General features: G+C 36.7%; 1 long non-coding RNA gene across 1 annotated transcript; it reads right to left on the reverse strand.

Moving 5' to 3' along the window:
* Nucleotides 1-14,729: 14,729 nt before the first annotated feature.
* On the reverse strand, nucleotides 14,730-22,168 carry LOC149502631 (uncharacterized). Its single transcript, XR_016323310.1, has 2 exons — nucleotides 21,191-22,168; nucleotides 14,730-14,858 (listed from the first exon to the last, which is right to left on the reverse strand). It is a non-coding gene; the product is annotated as an uncharacterized LOC149502631 (long non-coding RNA).
* Between the last annotated feature and the right edge of the window lie 509 nt (nucleotides 22,169-22,677).

Genomic DNA, 22,677 nt, shown 5'->3' on the forward strand with positions numbered 1-22,677 from the left:
AAGTATTTAGGTAGGCAAGGTCGTTACACTGGGGACAGGTGCGCGCGCGCTTATTCACGTGCGTGTTCCACGTGAACCGAAATTGATTATTGCAGAGTAATTGCCAGACATTCTTATACGTATGCAAGAAGCATATTATATCTATACTAATCTATACTATAATATTATAAAGGGGAAAGATTTGTTTGTTTGTTTGTATTGAATAGGCGCCGAAACTACTGATACGATTTGAAAAATTATTTCACTGTTTGGAAGCTACACTATTCCAGAGTGACACAGGCTATAATCTTTTTTGAAAAAAATTAGACATCCTTACTAAAACTCCAATAATGTAACCTAAAATAATGTGTAAAAATATTACCTAAAACATTCTTTACATCGCGTGCCCTGCGTAAATTATTGATGATAGAATAAAATAATGTAGGGACTACGAATTTGTAGAACACATTATTATTACAAAAAGTGTCGCGACAGCATATCTTTAACTATTATGGTTATGCCGCAATAAGAGTTATTTTATTTAAAAAAATAAAACAACGTCAAATATCGTTGAAATTTTTGTTAAAGACCTGAGCAGAGCCGGAGCGGGCCGCTTGTAATATAATAATATAATATTATAAAGAGGAAATATTTGTTTGTTTGTTTGTATTGAATAGGCTCCGAAACTACTGATACGATTTGAAAAACTCTTTCGCTGTTTGGAAGCTACACTATTCCTGAGTGACATAAGCTATAATTTTTTTTAAAAAAATTAGTGATCCTTACTAAAACTCCAATAATGTAAGCCAAGGTGTAAAAAAAATACTTAAAATATTCTTTACATCGCGTGCCTTGCGAAAACTATTCATGATAGCTTAAAATAATGTACTACGACTTTGTAGAACACATTATTATTTACAAAAAGTGTCGCGACAGCACATGTCTAACTATTATAGCTATGCCACAATAAATGTTCTTTTATTTAAAAAAATAAAACAACATTAAATATCGTTGAATTTTTTGTTAAAGACCCGAGCGGAGCCGGAGCGGGCCGCTAGTTGGTAAAAATGCAATGCTAAAAACGATTTCCTGAAGTTTGTGGTCACGGAAGCTTTAAAGCGCATAGGTACCTAATATTAATTTAAATGCTAAAATGATATATTCGAGACTACGTAAAATGATCTTAATTTTTTTTTTATTGGCTTAGATGTGTGGAAGAGCTTACGGCCCACCTGATTGATGTTATGAGGTTTATCGATTTTTTTAAATATCTGGTCCTACTTCCCCGGAATAGCGGAATAGCTATTAACTATAGCTGTCGACTATTCCAGTGTTGATTTTCTTTCATTTATGTCTTATCTCGCTAGGATGAGAGGAACCGGTGATATATGTTATAATAAAAATACTTTTTACAACCAACAAAGCAACCGTTACTAACACAATAGAATTACAATTACAATAGAATTTAATTACAAATTTAACAGGGGTACTGATACCTATTTTTTTTATGTCAATCGAGTAATTTCTAAAGAGTTTTTATTGTAGAATTGAAAATTTTGTTTCAACGACGTCAATGTGGAACTATTACAATTCAGAAATTAACCAAGGAAATTATGGATATTTCATGCAGGTATAATATTTCATAATATTTAGATAGGAGACTTCTAATTTTTAATTACGTAGAAATGACCAATTTTCTGTTGATTTTCATATACATTGTATTTTATAGTTTATGGATTTGTTTATTCTATCATCACAGATGAACGCAAACGATCTATATTTATTGCCCTTGATAAGGCCCACCTGATGGTGAGTTTGGTGAGTGGTTATCGTCGCTCATGGATCATAGATCAGTGCGACTAGCGATACGTGACGTAGATATATTTCAGTATCTATGTAGGATTGATAAGAACAGACCGTATGAAAATAGTGTGGAACGGAACGGAGTGAGAGAAAACGGTAAGAAAGGGAAAAATAAAGGACAGGGAAAAGCAAGATGGCAAAGACGATTGAATGAGCAAGGCGTAAAAAAAATGTCAGTTAGATTTTTTTTTAATTAAAATAATAGAGTAGATTTTGAAAAAGAACAATAAAAGTGCAACAGTGGAATAGTTTTTACTTTATGCGCTACGATCTCAATTCTACATCTATGATCTGCAAATAAGGTTCATAATCGCTTACTGCATTTTTGGTTGACATCAGTCGGCTTCACCATCCTGTGCATTTCTATTGCAAAGAAAGTCTTGCGTTCTCGAGACTGTAATAGTAGATTAAGTACCTACTGTAATTGTTTAGTATTTCTAAGTAGTTTTACTTTCATGACATTATAATATAGGTTAATAAGTCCGCCCGAATTCTCCGCGAATTTTTATCGATCTGTTTTTGTAAATATGAAAAAACTTGATAATGTATTACAACTCAAAATATGCGTTTCTTGCTGCGTTTGCTCAAAATATGTCATAATATGTGTTTCAACAAAAGTTTCGTTTTCATTAAAGGGATTTATACTTCATTTTATTCCTTGTTCTTGTATTTTAGCTTGTATTGTATTTTAGCTACAAATATTTAATATCATGGTAATTGATGGAATTTAATTGACGAAACCCTTTATGAACACTGAATACAAGCAAATACAAACTATATAATTCTATTTTAATTTGTAGTTATTTAATCATTCATTATAGCTCAAAATTTTCATAGCGCCACACTAAGGACTTTTAGTGATTTTTTAATTCCAACTCTAAATATTAAATCAATTACTAAAATTAAATGTCTGACGGAAAATAATAATAAAACTCATACATATATCTCTTTTTCTTCGGAAAACTGATAACAATTATTTAAAATATAAACAATAACAACAATTTAAAAGAAACACCACAGTGCGTGTGTTATCTCGGCCATCAATCAAACATTTTCGAGGTAATCTGCTTAATCTCAAATAAAAAACGAAAACACCATATTACATACGTGGCCAACAAATTAGTTCATTAATTCTTAAAGTGTTCAATGAAATTTTGATATAAATTTTATAGTTAAAAACAGGTCGTATTATGTATCATATTAACATAGTTACATACCCGCTCCTGTGGATCGAATGGTAAACAGTCGACGTCGCCCTAAGCACATAATTACGGATCCATTAACAGTGCTTTTAGGTACCTCAAGCACCGGTCACCGTCCTCGCCGAACCCGTCGCTTGCGACGAAGGACTCGGCGAGTAAATTAACCCATAGACATAGCCCACGGAGCTTCTCGCCGGATCTTCTCAGTGGGTCGCGTTTCCGAAGCGGTGGTAGATTCTGCGAAGCTCTGCTCTTGCTAGTGCCAGTGTTAGCAACACCTCCGATTTGAGCCCTGAGAGCTCATCTACACGCTAGGGTAACGCTGATATAGCCTCTCAAGGCTTTCAGCATAGGTACCAAAAAAAAGATAGTTATTGCTTTGGTTTACGGATAGTAGTCATATAAATAAAACTGATTAGTACTTTCTTCGGTTTTCGTCAGTCGTAAACAGCCAGAAGTTGTGTGAAATGAAACGTATAAGTCTAGAAACTTTTTTTTTTCTCGAAATATAAATAGATGTAAATTAGCACCATATTCAAACGTCCATGTACAAGATTTTATTCATACATGACCACTAAAATTGGAAATTATACGAAACGTTGCAAATAATAAAATGATAATAAATGACCCGTACGTTTAAACCGTAAGAGTAATTTTAATATTAAAATAGTTGTTGAGGTATTAATGTGGGGTGCAGTATAATCTCGGTCTTTGTACTAAAGTATGAACCCTTTGTATAAGTGATCAGTATTAATTTGAGGAATCATGTGACGGAAGATCTGTATCTAAAAGTTAATATTAAAAAAAAAAACATTCAGTCTACGAAGCGTTTGCCTATCAATAGCAAACGCACGTGAGTGAATTTGTTAATCAATTCATTCGGAATCACCCGTCCGCGTCATTATCATATAACGTGACAACCATATAAGCCGACCGATATATATTTATCATTTATGTCACTTAAATTTGATTTTAGAATACATTTTCGAGGCAACTGCCAATTTATATATTTTTTATTTTAAGATTATATGGGACGAAATATAATCTCATTAAAATGGTGGTCATTTACCAAAAAAATTTTCAGTGGACTTTTTGGAGGTTCCCGAGAAGTTACGTCCAGCGGTTTTGTTTTATTTTCCCACATTTCTGTACTTTCACAGATACTAAAAAGTTTATAAACCAGCGTTATGAGGCATTTAAACCTGAAGAAACATTAAATAGACAAAATAAAACAAATCACACAACTTCACTCCTCGCATTCCCGCCAAAAAGTCCTTAACTCGTTCTACTAAGGTGTCAAATTTCAAACTAATGTTAGTATAATTTAGTGAAATTTGACACTTGGAAGAAAGAATTACATTAAAATTGAAAATAAGTAATGTAAGCAGGCAACGCCGTGGCCGGAAAGGGCTCATAAAATATCTCATGCTCATAAAATAAACAGAAATATAATCAACTATGTGTATTAATCATAAGTATTCGTGAAATAACAGCAAAGATTGGGAGCCAGTTAAGTATTTTAAAATTTAATTGAATCTAGCTAAGTCTGACTATAAAATAAATAATAGTTTAAAAAATTAACAAAATACGCTTTTATAGAAAATCCAACGAAAACTTGAAAATAAATTTTAATAAATTTGAATTAAAAATAGTGTAATAAAAAATGATTTTATTGTAAAAAAAGCGTGGGGTGCTTTTCAGGATATTATCAAAATAACCCTTCTACTCATATCTGTTCATAAAATATTTATAACTACTGATACCATGCCAAATTTATTTTCTGTTTTCTAGTTGGATTTTCTATAAAAGCGTATTTTGTTAGTTTTTTTAAACTGTTATTTATTTTTCATTTTTTGTTGAATTCCAATTTTTTCAATTTTTTTTTTCAATTTTAGATATTAAATTGTCATCAGTCCTTAATAAGTATACCAAATTTCGAGCTAATCCGACTATTTGAAGGGGGTCAAAATCATGTTCAAAGATTCCGTTACATACTAACATACATACGTCTGAAGCTAATAAAAGCGTATTAAAAAAAACAAATTGTAATGTAAGCAGGCAATGCTGAGGCCGGAAAGTGCCTGTTCATAAATTAAGCAGAAACATAATCAACTACTTATATGATTTTATTATAAGTATTCGTGAAGTAACAGCGAACATTGGGAGCCAGTTAGGTACTTTAAAACAATTTAATCGAATCTAGATTAAATATAGTTTATTATATGAATGATTATAAATAGTATTCTGTTGTGCCGATTCCACTTAGTGGGAAAAGGAGGAAAACGAGAGAGACGGTGGTCGCTTCAATAATTTGATATATTTAGAGAGAAGATTATTTTTATTTTATTTTAATATAGTTACAACGCGTGCACGTACGACCTGAATTATTGATTGATTTACAATGACTGTTTTGTCAGAATTATTATTCTATTTCAGAATTCAAAAAATAGTAATAAAAACTTCATGTTTAGAATTGCTCTAAACAGACGGAACGTTCTGTCAAATTTATAATGTAGATCACGTTAACGTACAACGTGGCTAGCTAGGAAGTGGTACGTCTGACCTCACCGTCCAAGGCTTTTCCGTATTGCCGTTGCAGAAGTGCATCCACAACAAAATTAATAATATTGTGCATACTATTTTTCTATCTTGAATTCACAAGTAAAAACCTGAATTGTATTAATTTTCGTAACATCTATTTCAGGGTTTTTTCACGTTATTACTAACGTAAGTAATGTTTTTTTTAGTTTTTTTTTTAAATCGGTGCCTTAGACTTCGGAACTAATTTAGATGGAGTATTTTATACAGTTTTCATCATCTCGCACATTTAATTCACACGTCTGTCTACTTTTATTTTATGACTAGCGACCCGCCCTGGCTTCGCTTCGGAAATATTAAATTTTATTATTGTTAGCCGAGTCCCGCGACGTTACCCGCGGTGATTGTCGTACCGTGGGTGACGCCGCGGGGTGAAGCTAGTTTAAAAAAAAAGTAGCCTAAGTTACTCCCTATATCATCAGCTACCTATCAGTGATAGTCTCGTCATAATCGGTCCAGCCGTTCCAGAGATTAACCGGAACAAACAGACAGACAGACAAAACTTGTAAAAAATGTTATTTTGGTATATGTACCGTATATAAATTCATATGCGTGTAGTAAAAAGCGGTTATTTCAATATTACAAACAGACACTCCAATTTTATTTATATGTATAGATAATTCAAAAGTAGAGAATGCTGTATGTTAATTTTTTTGACGATTCTATTTGAGACTGTTTTTAATGTATGAGCAATATTTATACAGTTTAGATTAAGATTACTTTTGATAATTAATTGAACAATATATACCGATACACCATAAGAAAACTAAAACTAAAGCAATTAAAGAAAATGATAAATCCGTTAGAGAAAATGTCGATTGACGCGATCGCGCGACCTTATCTCTGGTGTTAAGCGGATTATGTTATTGGGGTGAGACTTTTCTATATCGATTTTTCACACACAAGTTTTTCCACGTTACTGTAGGTCGATACTCAATACAAGTACTGTATATAACGCCTTACATTTGACATTGTGTTTTGCACAATAACATACATATTTTATTTTTCATTTTATTTTTGTGTGACGCAATAGACTCTTTTTTTTATTGCTTTGATGGAGGGAAGAGCTCACAGCCCACCTGGTGTTAAGTGGTTACTGAAGCCCATAGACATCCACAACGTAAATGCGCCACCCCTCTTGAGATACAAGTTCTAAGGTCTCAAGTATAGTAACGACGGCTGCCCTAGCCTTCAAACGGAAACGCATTACTGCTTCACGGCAGAAATAGGCAGGGTGGTGGTACCCACCCGCACGGACTCACAAGAGGTCCTACGACCAGTAATTACGCAAATTATAATTTTGCGGGTTTAATTTTTATTACACGATGTTATTCCTTCACCGTGGAAGTCAATCGTGAAAATTTGTTGAGTACGTATTTCCTTTGAAAAATTGGTACCCGCCTGCGGGATTCGAACACCGGTGCATCGCTTCAACACGAATGCACCGGACGTCTTATCCGTTAGGCCACGACGACTACAAAAGTTTACTTTAGGTTGGTTTATTTATTTATTCCCTTATACCGACATAGATTCAAGTTTGACACACCACTCTAACATCCATTCAAGTGGCTTCAAACACAAAACGTTATTGCCTCTCTTGAAAACTGCATATCGAAGGGTGAAAGGCTGTTTGGTTTAAGCGAAATTTTTGCAGCTTGACAGAAGAGCCATTTAAAGTTTAAAATTTAAAAAAAATTATCACTACAGAAAAACTTTACTCCATTCTCTCAGAAAACAAAAAAAAACCTTTACTAACATCAATTAAAAACATCAAACTGTTGATGCTAATACCAAATAAAACGCAGGTTTAGAGTCGACGTCACCCGAAACACGTCAACTCGGATCCTCCCGATCCACTAACGATGCTCTTAGGTACCCCAAGCACCGGTCGTCGTTCTCGTCGAACCCGTCACCTGCAGCGAAGGGCTCTGCGAGTAAATTCATCCACAGACACAGCCCACTGAGTTTCTCGCTGGATCTTCTCAGTGGGTCGCGTTTCCGATCCGGTGGTAGATTCTGCGAAACACGGCGCTTGCTAGGGTTCGTATTAGCAACATCGTCAGGTTTGGGCCCCGTGAGCTCACCTACTAGCCCGGTGACGCTGATATGGTCTCTCAAGACCATCAGCTTAGGTAGGAAAAAAAAAGAAGCATTGCTTAAAAGCAAAAAAAAAAGCATTGCTTAAAGGCTTAAATTGTAAAGATAAATGTCGCGTAGGTATTAAGTGAAATTTCGCTTAAAACAAATAGCATTTCACCCCTTCATATGATTTTTTTTATAGGACACACCCTTTTCTCCACGAGGCAATGCTTGGGAATAAATAACATTTCGTGTCTAAAAATAAAACGCGCTATTATTTTGTTATCTTTATTACTTAAATCCCTGGCCCCGGGCTAGGTCTACACGTGGATCTCCCACAACGTGATTTTGTTTTGTAAAATAAAGGTTACTTAAGAGGTCAACTAAAATGGTGGAATAATTACGTACTTCCATTGTCACTCTTTAATTTGCATTTATACATGTAAAATACCTAGACGCTGTAATTGTTAGTTGTTATTTAATGATAGCCTTACTTCGGTATAATGATTGTTACGTCATAGTATATTTATTAAATCATTAATGACCGCTTGTGCTATTCTTTTTCTGTGCCTATATAAAACTAATGTAACACGGTAACACTCCGTTGTGACTATCTCTAAGTGTACGAAAAATTTTCATGTAAATATACCAAAGAAAATTCTTTGACTTAAAAATTATGAACACAAGGAAAAAAAGTTCTACCAAATTTGTTCGAGTCCTCAAGCGGTGTGGCAATTAATTTGAATAATTATTCTTCTTCTCCATCGCTCCCTCGTTAGTGAGGATCGTGACTCCGTTTCAGCTTGTCTACTGCCCAGCCTCCATCGGCTCCGATCAGTTGCCTGGTGTAGCGCAGCGCTACGTAGTCCGCTGGTTCGGAGATCTGGTCGGACTAACGTTTGGGGCTCCAGTCTCTAAGACGTTTTCCTTCTACTTTTCCAGTGACCATCAGACCTTCCAAGCATGTTCCAAGCTATCTACACCTCTGCCGGCAACGTGGCCAAAGTAGTGCATTATGCATTGCAGACAGGTGGTAGACAGGCGAGCGTTCTCCATTTTAAGCTGTTGTAGGACCGAGATGTTCGTGCGGTGGGCTGTCCATGGAATCCTTAATAGGCGGCGCTAGCACCACATTTCAAAAGCATTAACACGGTTTCGAATGTAATAATTATAGATTAACAGAAAAAAAAGATCTGATTGCACCGCTAATAAAATTAATTTTACAAAAATTTACTAATGTCATTTATGGTGTTGCAATATAAATAGTTCGTGCAATGTATATGTACATAATATGTATATCTATGGTAGGCAGCGGCTTGGGTCTGCCCCTGGCATTGCTGAAGTCCATGGGCGACGGTAACCGCTCACCATCAGGTGGACTATAAGCTCGTCCACCCATCTAAGCAATAAAAAATAAAATGTTTTAATAATATGTAAACTAAGTTATTTTGCATTTCACGCAATATCACACAAATTTTAAATCTGTTAACAAGCGTAATCTTTGATCTCGAGCGAGGGGACAAAAGATCGCCAGTTTGTTCATTACATTGCTGACTCGTAAAAATTTTTAAAACTACAAAGCATAATAATATGCTTAAACCTATCTTCTCTAATATATAAAATTCTCGTGTCACAGTTTTCGTTGCCATACTCCTCCGAAACGGCTTGACCGATTTTGATGAAATTTTTTGTGCTTATCCGGTATCTATGAGAATCGGCCAACATCTATTTTTCATCCCCCTAAATGTTAGGTGTAGTCCACCCCTAAATTTTATTTTTTATTTTTTAGACAAAATTTTTATTTTCTATTTTTTTATGATACAACATACAAAAATACATACAATCCTCAATTTTCACCCCTCTACGATCAACCCCTATTTTTTATTGGTTAATTATAAACTTTAATTTATTTGGCAAGATTTTCATTTTTATTTTGTCATGAATTAAAATAAAAAATCTGATGTTACTCTCAATTTTTCATCCCTCTATGATCAACCCCTATTTTTTATTTGTTAATTATAAACTTTAATTTTTTCGGCAAGTTTTTTATTTTGTTTTGTCATGACTTAAAATAAAAAAATCATATTACTCTAAATTTTCACTCTTATACGATCAACCCCTATTTTTCCATTCCGATTAATATTTTTTTTATTCTATGCACAGATCCGCAATAAGGTTGCAAGATGGCAATCAAATATTATAATTGTAGTACGATAAATTCTTATTCAGAGTTTATAATATCAAGTTCCTTTAATTATGATTTTTTTTAAATTGAATTTGATCTCCTGCCCTCGGCGGTCGACTACTGATCAACTATCAATCGATCAGCTATCCCCGCCAGGTGTCACCACTCATCCAGCAAACATCACGTAGTAGGGATGAGGACGAAGCCGGTCTCCTGTCTTACGTACTCACTATACATCATAGATTATACACCTAATATATTTGAGAGCTATACAATACTATACATTTTTCAGCCATGTTTTTTTGGTTTTATTTGTGTATCAATAGTATGTTCAGTAGGTCTGAGAATCGGCTACTATCTGTTTTTCATACCCCTAAGTGAATTTTTTTGGATATTTTTTTTTGTTTATAATGAGGTATTATGTGGTTAAAGGAGGTTTTTTTTTCTACAGTAGAATTTCCCTAGAAACTTATTTAACGCAACACAACGTTTGCCGGGTCAGCTAGTATTTATATAAAAATGAATTGCTGTTCGTCAGTCTCGCTAAAACTCGAGAACGGCTGGACTGGTAGATAAATATGAAAATGCTCGGAATTAAATAAAAATAACAATATTGTTTTCCCTTTGATGTGTCCCCCGTCGGACGGATTCCTTTTGTTTGTTTTAAGTTTATTTTATACAAAAGCTTATAGTATTTTATTTATCGATTAAGGCACTACGAAATCTGCCGGGTCAGCTAGTTAATAAATAAATAACGTTTTCCGTTTCTTAGGGTTGTATTGTATTATAAGTATTACTAAATATCGTGTTCTAGATTCAATATATTCCAATTTCGCTGATTCATGGTATAATGCAAACACATACATTTATATAAATTCCATACATGTTTTAAGCAACTACGGTAAAATGATGAGAATTTTTTCGTATGGCAAAAGTACATGGCATATTCTTGAAGGCTGGCCAGCAATGAATAATAGGCAACAAATTAAGGTCGCTTTGGATCTAATTAAATAGCGAGATGTATAATCGGCTACCCGAATTCATAACATGAACTCTTTGAGAAAAATACGTGAAGAAAAATGTAATGATTACAAAATCGATAAGTTTCCTTCATATCATTCAAGAAATCCGCTACAAACCAGATTAATCACCATATCTGTTCGATGGTATCCAATATTGTTGTCATGAGAAGTAAAATAATCGCAAAGTATCTTATTTATATTCGGTTTGACACATATCCTTCACATATAAACATTATGAAATTTAATAAAATTTATACTAACATTACCAGAAAAAAGTGATAGATTAAATCTTGTTGTTATCTTATGTTACTCAATAACGCAAAAACTTCGGAATTGATTTGCCTGAAAATTCGCACAAGGCTACTTTATATGTAGTCAGGATTAACAATATTAACATACTTATACTTTTATCGCAGTAGTGAAATGTCCTGATCACGCAGTAGCCAGTCACCGTCGTCGCCCTAGACACGTCCTTACGGATCCATCAGCTCTAATAATTCTTGCACTAGATGCCTTCAACTCTAACACTAGGAGCAGGCTTAGGGACCCCGGTAACCATACTCATCGAACTCGGCAAAGAGCTCGACGTGCAACCTAACCCATGCATCAGCCCGCTGGGTTTCTCGCCGGATCTTCTCAGCGGGTCGCGATTCCGATCCGGTAGTAGATTTATTTACTAAGCAGCTGCTCTTCAGTTGTTGGGTCTCCTTCGGAGGCGCTCGGGCGGCTGTTTTCAAGTCCCACCCCTCCTGGCTGAGTATTTGCTCGCCCACCTGTCCTGGTGAAATTGGAACGGCCTCCGGGCGAACAGTAATGACTCAATCATATAAAAAAAAAATAGTTAAACGATCGGGGCAACGCCTAGTATATCTGCTACCAACGGATCTATTTATCGAATCTTAGTTTATGGACCAGAATGCGGCACAAGCGCCACTTTATACCCAGAATTGAATGGATTTTCTCTGAATTATAAGCTTAACGTGGAAAAGTAAGACACCGAAATTCAATTTACGGAATACCATACAAATGAAGACGGCGCATACTATCAAACAACTAGCTAGTTATTTGTATGCTGATGGTAAATCGTCACAGTCACATGTCTCAGTAGATCTATTGATGTAATTCGAATCTTTAAATTACAAAATTGAGTCACAGCACGTGACTCACATGCTCCTTGTAGCGATGAGTTGAGAAATTTAAATTTGACCTTTGGTTACTCGATTTGATTGTCAGACATAGCAATAATTATTTATAAGTTAACTTATGTTAATCATTTACGTGTTAATTCACATGTAATTTCTCGAGAAGAGATCGCTCTTAGCGATAAGACCGCTAATTATACTTTTTTGTATTTATGGTTTCGCATTTTTTATTTATTATTTAGTACATATACAATAAAGCATAATCCCTCAATCTCTCATTGTATGTTATATATGTTACTTCTCAATTTTGAAAGAAAGGAGGATTTTTAATTGCCAAATGGACTATAGGGGAATGTAAGCATTGAATTTAATGGTATGTTTTTTTTGGTTCATATTTCATAAAATTTGTAACGGATTACGGATCTGAGTTTTTCTCCGTGCAGCAAGCACGTCACTTGACTAAAAGGGTAATAAAGTAGTAACGTAAATTTATCGGTTCGTAAGATTCATTCACTAAATCGACCTAAAAACTCGTTTTTAATACAATTCTTATTTCTTGTTTGATGAACCGGCTATGTTACGCAAAAGCAGCCGTCTGTTGCTACCCCTAGGAGGAGGAGAACCTCAAAACCACAGAATCGGTGCGTCAGGCGATTTTAATAGGACATTGCGTGCTAAAGAAAACAAATTGTAAATTATAAATCTATATATAAGGCACCCATTTAGACATAGACCAATATATAAATAGGTATAATATATATGTAATATATAATATATTATAATCATATAAATAGGTAAATCTGAAACAGATCAGTAACATTTTATCGTCAGTTTATCAACCGCTTTTCTTTTGTTTAGTACCTATCCATTAACGAGATAATATTGTAGTTTGTTTTGTAGAACTTAGTCTCACGTGATCACATCATTTGCTTTAACTTAAACTTTAACTTTATGAAGTCGTCGTGACGTCGTCCGGTGCATTTGTATCGAGCGATGCACCGGTGTTCGAATCCCGCAGGCGAGTACCAATTTTTCTAATCAAATACGTAATTAACAAATGTTCATGATTGACTTCCACGGTCAAGGAATAACATCGTGAAATAAAAATCAAACCCGCAAAATTATAATTTGCTTAATTACTGGTGGTAGGACCTCTTGTGAGTCCGCACGGGTAGGTACCACCATCCCGCCTATTTCTGTCGTAAAGCAGTAATGCGTTTCGGTTAAAGCTCATATCTCAAGGAGAGTGGCAGCGTATACGTTATGTATATGGGCTCCAGTAACCATTTAACACTAGGTGGGCTGTGAGCTCGTCCACAAATAGAAGGAAAAAAAACAGAGCTCATCAGCATTCTTATCACACATAAGCCGTATAAACATGTCATTGGGCTTGTTTTAATCAGAATGACACGTGATATCACGCGCGAATGAACGATAACCAATGCGTACGCACGTCCTATATTCTGCGACGTTCATAAGTCAATATATTTTCTTCGATATTAGCCAATACCAATCATTTGTTACACAGTTGTAACATTCGCGGAAAATAATATCGGTATAGTAACCGGCAAACATCGTGAGCAAATGACCTTGGCTGCGCAGAACCGAATTTTAGATCACTTTGGTGGTGAGGGTGAGGCGCGACGGCAGGGGAAATCGTATCGAGCGCGTTATTGGTAGATCAGTCGAACCTTGCGTCCCGCACCGCGCCTTCGTTCCGCTTGCTCCCAAAAGTACGCTTGCGTACAGTGAAAATCTATCGTTATTAATCGTTAAGTTATATTTTGTTATAATTGCTTGTTGACTTTGTTGCCATTGCTATTTGTTGAGTGTTTGTTGATTTTTTATAAAAAATACACTATGCCGCGACAAACTGGTGTAGTATTCAAAAGAAAGGGTAGAAAAATTGTGTACGACGTATATTGCTTCATTATAAAACAGGGGAAGAATGATATTATGGAAAAAGTAAAACAGACTTCGGAAGCAACAAAACATCAGTGAGTACTGTTAGGTGCATTATTAACGAAGCTAAAGGCTCTGGCTTGCTCATCGTGCTTGGGACTCCGGGTAAGAAAAGATCAGGGAAGAAGAAAGTTACCGGAATGGATAGTTTCGTTCAATCTGTAATAAAAAGATGTAATCATAATAACTACATAACAAGCAGCGAAACTCCGTACCGTAGAAAGGCTTCGAAAATTTTAAAGAAGATATACATTTTAATGGCTCGGAATGAAGTTTACGACGAATTATGAAAGAGCTAGGCTTCAGATGGAAAAAAAAACAGAAAATAATCGGAAGCTGGTAATTGAAAAAAGTAACATTCGATTACTACGAATCGAATATCTTCAAAAAATAATTAATTATAGACAAAAAAGAAGATCGAACCGACCGAGTCGTAAACTACACCGATGAGCCCTATGTCGACTTCTCACGATGATGGCGACTCGGGTGATGAAAACAGTGATGATGATAATGGTCAAGATTATGATAACGAAAAAAAAATTACAAATACCAGCTTCGCTTCAACTGAACGAAGACCTGGCAACAGCTCTAGTTTTGACTTAATAGAAGGAATATCTATTTTACCCCAAGATTAAATTATTACAATTATTAACCTATATTTTTTGTTGATGTTCTAATAAATATATAAATAAATACATATGTTGATTTTAATAATTTAATTGCATTATGACGCAGAGTAAATAATGTTTTTGCACGTGAGTGTACCATGCGCAAACTTACCCCCACTACGTCAACAAATGCTCAAGAAGTTTGCCGGCTATTATACCTGTGGTTCAATGGGAATGGCCGGTACAATAGTCTTCTTTTTCTTTGTCTCCACGTTATTCCACTAAGTGAGGTCGGCGCAGCAAATTTTTCTATTCCATTCTCTTCTATCAGCTATCAACTCAACACTCACTTCTCACTCCATCCATGACTTCTTCGGTCGACCTCTTCCCCCTCTACCTTGCGCTACCATTGCCATACATCTCCTAGTCACATGCATCTCCTGTCTATGCATCACATGGCCATACCACGCTAACCGTCCGCTCTTTAATTTGTCAATCACCGGGGCTACTTTCACACTTCCTCTGATATACTCATTCCTTATCTTGTCCATTCTTGTCACTCAACACATCCATCTCAACATTCGCATCTCTGCCGCATGCAGTCATGTATGATCGTTTTGTAAATTTTCCCCTTGAGCTTAAGGGGCATTCTACGATCGCATGCTGTTGCAGAGACCTGTCGCCATTTCACCCAACCAGCGTTTATTCGGCTCGCTACGTCGCGGTCTATGTCGGTCTATGCCGTCATTCTGGAATATAGAGCCGAGGTACTTGAAGTCGGAGCAGACTGGCAGGGATACACTATCTAAGGTAATTGGCGTGAAGTCTGAAGAACCACTAAAATCACAGAACATGTGCTCGGTTTTTGTTCGACTGATCTTCAAACTCTTTTCCAACCTTTCTTTTCAAAGTTTTTGCTTCACGTATTAATATATAGATGAGAGGTTCCGCTAATGTGAGAAGTAAATAACAAACTACAACTTTTTATTTTCTCAAGAAAAATATGGAAATTAATTCCGAAAAGTACTCAATAAAGACCATTGGGTGTTAAACTCACTCAACCTTAAACAGTTAATTAGGTATTTGCTTACGGTCGGTTACGTCTATGATTACGTAAGTGAATGTTACCAGTAGCTTCGTAAATTCCTAGGAATTTGATACTGTACTAAAACTAGTTCTAAGTAATAACAACATTAGTTTAACAAAAAATTTGTAGAAAAATGAGCATGACTAAAAGCTACTTTGTCGTCGTCACTATGTTATAGAATTTCTAATTTTTCGAATACCATACATTTTTTATGATCACCGATGATCTATCGTGACTTTTTTATTTTTAAAAATAATTTTAATTATGTCTACACTATAAAATAGACTACAATTTAAATTTCTGAAAGACTCTATGAATGAATCGTATGATCAACAGCCCACAGTCGTCCACTGCTGGACATAGACCTCTCCCAATCCACACCACTGAGCCCGGTCTTCGGCTCTCCTCATCCACTTTTTGCCGGCCACCGTTCGGAGGTCATCGCACCACCTAGCCAGGGGGCGTCCCACGTTACGTCTTCCACTGCGCGGTCTCCACTCGGGAACCCGTCTGCTCCGGCGATCGTCAGTTCTACGGCATATATGGGCAGCACACTGCCACTTCAACTTGCTGACTCTTTGAGCTATGTCACTGACTTTAGTTCCAGAATGAATCTTATGAATGAATTAAATTTTCACATATTTGTTTATCATCTATTTTTCCTTTAATTTATCAACCAATGCACCTACTACGTTCTTCTTCTTTTCTATATTACTCTTGGTTGACGGGCACATAATGCCTTAGGCATTAAATCCGCCAATGTACATTAATATTTACGAAGTATAATAAATAAATAAATTAAGTATAAATGTTTATCGTACAATTTTCACAATGGTAAAAGAGGTTGTAGGCCGCATTGTGAGCCCACCCGAATAGACACTACCTTTTTTTTCGGGCCGGGACCTGAATCTCCTGCAGTGTCCCCGCGCCTAGAGGGCCCGCGGGGTATCTGGGACTTGACGATCTAGAGATGTTAGGAGCAGACCGCAGGCCCATGGATATTTTAGGGCCCTACCACATCAAACGACTCCTCAACATTCTCACATCCGACGTCCAATTTCCGCCCGTGATCAGAACCCGGTCAGAGTAAGATTCCAGCGGTCAACACTACATCCAGACTTGCGGCGCCGCCCCGATGACGCCCGACCGATAGGTCGTCGAGGCGATCGTCGACGACCAACAACGCCGGTCTCCGCGGCACGGTGGCCCTATCAGTCCACCCTGCGAAGCCACTGGTATTCTGGGATACCGCGCTGGGTCAGAACCAGCCTTTTTTTATTGCTTAGATTGGTGGACGAGCTCACAGCCCACCTGGTGTTAAGTGGTTACTGGAGCCCATAGACGTCTACAACGTAAATGCGCCACACACCTTAAGATAAGTTCTAAGGTCTTAAGTATAGTTACAACGGCTGCCCCACCCTTCAAGCCGAAACGCATTACTGCTTCACGGCAGAAATAGGCAGGGTGTTGGTACCTACCTGTGTGGACTCACAAGAGGTCCTACCACCAGTAATTATATTACGCAAATTATAATTTTGCAGGTTTTTTATTACACGATGTTATTCCTTCACCGTGGAAGTCAATTGAACATTTGCCTACCGGGTCGGAACGCGATACACCGCCGACCGGGTTTCTCTTCCACAGTATGTTCGGCGACGACAGCAACGACGGCAATGCGAATCGCAGCCAACGATGCGCCGTCACATCATCCTGGTGCCGGCGCGCTAGAGTAAGGGTAGCGTACGGCGCATCCTCGACCCCTTAGGTTGCCCCGTGACCATCACCGGGATCACAGAGGCCGGAGTTGTACGATCGCCCTCCTCAGACCTCCGGCTCGGTGGCGGCGATACGACGCCAAGAGGGAAGAGTAGCTCTCCCTCGCCTCCCGTTCCGCCGCTTCCTTTTGCGAGATTGTGAACTCGCAGAAGAATAGACGCTACCTAACCCAACCTACTACCTCGCCCATTCCTGTTGCGAAACAAAAATCATTTTATCAAATCAGCTGAGAGCAGGTTCAATAAAGTATTTGCTCATCTAAAATAAGAGCCACATAGGTTACGTACTCGTAATTAGAAAATTTCTGTCGACCGAGATACCTCCTGTGTTGTGTGTGTTCATATGAAGTGCATATGCATATGCAGTTCATGTGGAGTGCTTTTCTAGAGATCTTGTTTGCCACGTGCCGTTTGGCTTGGAACTTCCTCCCTCGACGCGGTTTTGCTAATGCTCATGGGCGACGGTGACGAGTTACCATGTCTAGTACGTATGCTCGTCTCCTGTAGAAAAGCCATAAGTAAAGTTCAGCATTATAGTATAGACACAATGGTTTTTATCAATTTTTTTTCCTACCTAAGCTGAGGTCTAGAGAGAACATGTCAGCGTCACCGGGTTAGTAGGTGAGCTCACGGGGCTCAAACCTAACGATGTTGCTAACACGAACTCTAGCCAGAGCCGTGCTTCGCAGAATCTACCGCCGGATCGGAAACGCGACCTACTGAGAAAATCCGGCGAGAAACTCAGTGGGCTGTGCCTGGGGTACCTAAAAGCACCGTTAGTGGATTGAGGATGGAGTAGTGGAGGAACCATTCCCGATCCTGAGGACAGAATGGAAAGCAGTCAACATCGCCCCAAACACGTCATTTCGGATCCTCCCGATCCACTAACGGTGCTTTTAGGTACCTCAAGCACCGGTCATCGTTCTCGTCGAACCCGACGCTTGCGACGAAGGGCACGATGAGTAAATTAACCCTCAAACACAGCCACTGAGTTTCTCGCCGGATCTTCTCAGTAGGTCGCGTTTCCGATCCGGTGGTAGATTTTGCGAAGCACGGCTCTTGCTAGGGTTCGTGTTAGCAACTTCATTAGGTTTAAGCCCCGTGAGCTCACCTACTAGTTAAGGCGACGCTGATATAGCCTCTCAAGGCTATCAGCTTAGGTAGGAAGAAAAAAAACGGGAAGATCCGAAATGACGTGTTTTGGGCGACGTCGACTGTTTAGCATTTGGTCCGCTGGATCGGCAATGTAGTTACTGGTGAACACGATGAGAGGGTTCTCGTGTGCCGCTTTATCGAAATGGCGCATTGATGCCGACTGCAAATACTTCCTGATGGACTCTATGTCCAGGTCGTCGTAACGGTCGACGTTCCTGACGAACCACGATATCAATAAATATTAATATAATTTCCTATTAAAACATTCAGTCTAGACAACGGGGTCAATGTTAAACATTTGTAATGTAATCACACAATGCCGGCGGTATGTGATTATTTATAGTTATTTACTTTTTATATTATCTTCCCGGCCTCCTACACACGTGTGTTTGTTAACACGTGACATTTTTCGAGCGATGTTTATCTCAGTCTAATTGGAGAAGTAAACACAATTGTAATAATGTTACGTACATATGTGTTCTGAACTAGAAATAAAACGTTCATCATTTTAATATACTTTGTATATTACTTGTGAAAAAAAAAATGGGGGAACAACAGTGAAATGTTTACTAAAATCTTGAATATCCCTGTGAAGTAAATTACTCTATTCCAGAAATACGAAGTCAGGCTAAATATGCATTTAGAATATTAGGTATAAGTAATTACAATATTTAAACTTAGATATCATAAAAGAATAAAAATATGCCGCTTAATTGAGCTATTTCGATTTGTCGTTAAACATAATCATTGCTTTGTCGAAATTGTATTACATAAATTAGATAACATACCAAGGAAATAACAGCGGCTATAGTTTGAAGAAAAACGATTAACAGAATATTTACAGTATCAAATTTTAAATGTCCTTGGAAATAACATGAAACCTAAACGCATTTATTTCAATTTTTTTCTTTATTGCTTACATGGATGGACGAGCTCACAGCCCACCTAGTGTTAAGTGGTTACTTGAGCCCATAGACATTTACAACGCAAATGCGCCACCCACCTTGAGATATAAGTTTTAATGTCTCAGTATAGCGGCTGCCCCGCCCTTCAAGCCGAAACGCATTACTGCTTCACGGCATAAATAGGCGGGGTAGGGGTACCTACCCGTGTTTTAATCGCAATACAATTCGAAATATCACTTTATTAATTATCAGTGAAATGATTAAAATACATTTTTCTTTAGCGATACTAGGCACTCGTGCAATTGCCAATTATTTTATAATAGTCGCCGCGGCCACAGATGACAAAATTTAAAATGAAATGGAATGAATGTTTTTTTTTTTTTTTTAATACGGACCTAACATAATAATATATCCATTCGCTAGCACGTGGACCATAAAGGTTTTGTAAAGCAATAAATACGACCCGTTCTCGGAGGCAAGCGCTCGCGCACGTGACTCAGTGCATTGACTTCAACTTTCACTCGTCACAACTGCATGTGTGTAGTTTTAAATGGCCTTTAAATTTGATACATGAAAATATTTGTCACGTCAATTTACTTGTAGTTTTCATAATCTCTCGTTCCTATCGTGCACGGTAGGACATATTATACAATTAAATAAAAATTAAATGCACACTCTTAAATAGCGAATTTGTTAGGATATTAAAGCGAATTTATGAAATTTTTGAAGACGAAAAATTCGTGATGAAGACGTCTTTGAAGCTGGTAAAAATGACGTTCAAAAATTCCGTTACATAAAAAAAAACATACAATATAGACCAAGCTAATGTATTATATAGAATATGATAATAATTGTATTATATTGTAAATCTTTACATAAAAAAATACATACTCGTCTTAATCAGTTTCTTGTCGAAGCAAAAGCATTTCTAAGTATTCTTTCCGAAGCTTTTAGCGACTGTTTTGAAGCAAGAGGAAAAAATCCTGCCAAGAATTACGTATCGCGTTTCTGATTCAGGTCAATTGAAAGGCATTTAAGCGCGCTTAGGGTTCTTTGAAGTTACTTCAAAACGATTTTCTTAGAAATGGGGATTCTTAGTGATTCCTTTCATCTAGGGCTTCACAATACAAAACATGAATGAGAAATATTTTTTGAAATCTCATTTGTAATTTTTTTTTTATTGCTTAGATTGGTGGACGAGCTCACAGCCCACCTGGTGTTAAGTGGTTACTGGAGCCCATAGACATCTACAACGTAAATGCGCCACTCACCTCGAGATATAAGTTCTAAGGTCTCAGTATAGTTACACCGGCTACCCCCACCCTTCGAACCGAAACGCATTACTGCTTCACGGCAGAAATAGGCAGGGCGGTGGCACCCACCCGCGCGGACTCACAAGAGGTCCTACCACCAGTGTTAAGAAAAGAATTGGTAAGAAAACTATGAATTTAATTTTTGTATCATTCCGTTAGTATTAAAGGTTGTATAGAGTTACAACGGTCTAATACAACCGGTTAACTAAAACGTGATTAAAATATGAAGTATATCATTTTATTCTCATTAAGCGCACTACATCGTTTTAACCAATGATGTTATAGTAAAAAGAGGTAGATACGTTATATTAGTACTAATACGAAGTCAAGCTTGTCCGCGGCGTATGTACCTATATATATTTATAAACATACTAAACTATACGATATTATGCGGACGAATTAAATCGACAATTAGTTGATGATAATATCATATAGCCGTGTGAGCAAAGTTAACTTGACAAGGTTGTAATGTGTGAAAAAGATAGCATGCTAATTAGCAAGACCGTAAACAAGACGGATATATTATTATATTACGCAGTGTCGTTGCGATGTCACGACTTACTTCATAGATTAATAATTAAAATGTCACAGAATGAACATAAAATTGTTTGATGCCTACGGTTTAGTAAGTAGAATTGATATAATAATATTTAAAATGAGCTCCTGCTATTCTTTTAAGAAATAAAACAGCAATGGACAAATAATTTTATTTTTTTATTTTCATTTAGTTCATTATTATTTGGCCGCCAATCCTCTTCATGTCTTTGTCTACGTACAATATTTATCCATTGGTTACACCTTAATTCATATGCCGGAAACCTTTAAAAATAAAATCAAATTTGTTAATTCATTTCTCGGTTGTTGTGAGCTAATGTGTAGGCAATATCATGGAAATGTCCTTTCTGTTACATTACTCTTTTTAATCTTGACAGACATCTCTCTTACACTCTGTGACCGGAGTATATGCCGTCGCACTCGAGCCTTTTTTAATAAATTTAAGCTAATATTTTGGATTTCTTAAACAATATAAAAGCAAATCAATTTAAAATTAATACTTACGCATGACATGTCATCCCTAGACTTTTGGGAGTCTTACTTGTATAGTTTCTACAGTGTCGCATAACACAGGACGGCATTTTAGAGAAATTTCGCGGAACAAAAAACACAGTCAACGTTACCAATGCTTTCACGAGACTAAGCTTGAGTGCGCTAATTAGCTCAGTTTTACGGCGCCACTTTACGAACTCAAGTAACTTATCTACCTCTTTTTACTATAACATCATTGGTTTTAACCATCATACATCAGCAAATCCTGTACGAATAATTTGCTTTACATGAAAGGGTAAAAATGTCCCCACTTAATTACCAGCAAAAATATACAACTGTTGTCGCAAAAATGTATTAGCTGATCTCTCTAAATTCTGATCTGATATTATTCTTGATATGATCTGATATTATCCCTTCAATAAACCTTGATAATATCTTTTTTTTAACCTATCCTTGTTTTGTCACTTAATTCTCGATCGCTAATAGTACTAAATATCCACTGAAGGATGTTACAACGCCACAAATAAATTAAGCAGAAATCATTTTGTGTGCTTATTTGAAATTAAGCAGTCCAGAAATATCCAACTGTGATGCATCAAACGCCGCAAGATGAATTCGAAAATTGAACGCCATATTTAATTTTGGTCGGGGCGGTCTTAAAAAAACAACACCGCTAGGTCGTAATCTATTATATAAAGCGCTTCAAAAGGTAATTATGGTTTAGTTAGGTTTAAGAATAAAAGATTCTATTTTTA

This window comes from Bombyx mandarina, chromosome 07 (genome assembly GCF_030267445.1).
Source record: "Bombyx mandarina strain Sakado chromosome 07, ASM3026744v2".
In the NCBI taxonomy this organism is placed as follows: Eukaryota; Metazoa; Arthropoda; class Insecta; order Lepidoptera; family Bombycidae; genus Bombyx; species Bombyx mandarina.